Source organism: Artibeus jamaicensis, unplaced genomic scaffold (genome assembly GCF_021234435.1).
Source record: "Artibeus jamaicensis isolate MK-2021 breed Jamaican fruit bat unplaced genomic scaffold, CSHL_Jam_final contig_466, whole genome shotgun sequence".
Taxonomy (NCBI): Eukaryota; Metazoa; Chordata; class Mammalia; order Chiroptera; family Phyllostomidae; genus Artibeus; species Artibeus jamaicensis.
Genome location: NW_026521844.1, coordinates 12,963,356 through 12,965,256, shown reverse-complemented (window position 1 = coordinate 12,965,256; position 1,901 = coordinate 12,963,356). Strand labels below are relative to the sequence as shown.

The 1,901-nt window shown below is 36.1% G+C and overlaps 1 non-coding gene across 1 annotated transcript; it reads right to left on the bottom strand.

The window, feature by feature from the left end:
* Positions 1 to 775: 775 nt before the first annotated feature.
* LOC119053007 (U6 spliceosomal RNA) lies at positions 776 to 882 on the bottom strand. The gene has a single exon (XR_005083222.2). It is a non-coding gene; the product is annotated as a U6 spliceosomal RNA (small nuclear RNA).
* Positions 883 to 1,901: the final 1,019 nt, after the last annotated feature.

The following is a 1,901-nucleotide window of genomic DNA, read 5'->3' as shown; positions in this document are numbered from 1 at the left end:
CATTTCTGATTTTATTTATTTGGGTCCTTTCTCTTTTCTCCTTGATGAATCTGGTTAATGGTTTTTCAATCTTCCTTTTTATAAATCCTTGCCCAAGAATATGTTATTTTATTTTATTTTGTATTTATTTATTTTTAGAGAGAGGGGAAGGGAAGGAGAGAGAAGGGGAGAAAAACAGCTATGTGTGGTTGCCTCTTGCGCACCCCCTACTCGGGACATGGCCTGCAACCCAGGCATGTGTCCTGATTGGGAATTGAACCAGTGACCTTTTGGTTCGCAGGCTGGTACTTAATCCACTGAGCCACACCAGCCAGGGCTGTTTTTTCAATTTTTTTAATAAAAAATTATTTTTATTTTAAAAATGTTTTTATTGATTATGCTTTTGCTGTTGTTTCATTTTTCCCCCTTTGTCTACCCTCACAGCCTTGCCTTCCCACAGTCAGTCCCACCATTGTTTATGTCAATGGGTGATGCATATGTGTTCTTTGTCTAATCCCTTCACCTTCTTTTAAGCAGTCCCAAACTCAGCCCTCCCCTGTTGCAGCTGTCAGTCTGTTCCTTGTTTCTGTGCCTATGATTCTATTTTACTTGTTAGTTTATTTTGTTCCTTAGTTTCTAGTTGTTAATGAGATGATATGATATTTGTCTTTCATTGCCTGGATTATTTCACTTAGCATAATAGACTCCAGATCCATCCGTGCTCTTGCAAAAGATAAGAATTCCTCCTTTTTTATTGCTGTGTAGTACTCCATCATGTAAATGTACCACAGCTTTTAAAAATATAGAATGCTTCAGGAATTTGCATGTCATTCTTGTGCAGGGGCCAGGCTAATATTCTCTGTATCATTTTAATTTTAGTATATGTGCTGCTGAAGTGAGCACAAAGGATGTGTTTACATTGATTTTAGAGAGAGAGGAAAGGTGATGGGGGGAAGAGGGAGAGAAAGAGAGAAACATCAATGTGAGAGAGAAGCATCAGTTGCTTGCCTTCTCTATTTGCCATGCCTGGGGATTAAATCCATAACCCAGGCATGTGCCCTGGCCTGGGATCAAACCTGCAGCTCCTTGGTGTAAGGGATGACACTTCAACCAACTGAGCTACCTGACCAGGGCTGTCGATCTTCGTTATGTTTTCAATGAACCAGTCTTGGTTTCATTAATCTTTTGTATTATTTTTAAAGACTGTATTTTGTTTGTTTCTGCCCTAATTTTTATTATTTCATTTCTTCTACTCAATTTGAGTTTTGTTTGTTGTTTTTTTCTATTTCCTTTAAGTATAAATTAGATTGTGTATTTGAGGTTTTTCTTGTTTTCTGAGGTAGGTCTGTAATGCTATGAATTTCCCTCTTAGGGCTGCTTTCACTTTGTCCATATATTTTTGGTTGTTGTGTTTTCATTTTCCTTTGTTTTAAAGTATCTTTTAATATCTTCCTTGATCTCATTGTTAACCCATTAATTATTTAGAAATATGTTATTTAGCTTCCATGTTTTTGTGTGTTTTTCATTTTTGTTCTTGTGATTGATTTTTAGTTTTATACCATTATGGTCATGGAAGATACTTGATGTGATTTCAGTCTACTTAAATTTACTGAGACTTGTTTTGTATCCTAACATGTGGTCTACCTAGAAAATGTTGCATGTGCACTTGAAAAGAATGTATACTCTGATGCTCTGAATATCTGATAAATCTATCTGATCTTGTGTGTCATTTTAAACCACCAGTTCCTTGTTGATTTTCTATCTATCTGGAAGATCTATCCATTGATGTCAATGGGGTGTTAAAATCCCTACTATAGCTGAATTATTGTTGATCTCCCACTTTATTTTTTATATTTTACTGATTATGCTATTACAGTTGTCCCATTTTTCCCTTTCCTTTATTCTCCTTTGCCCTGCAACCC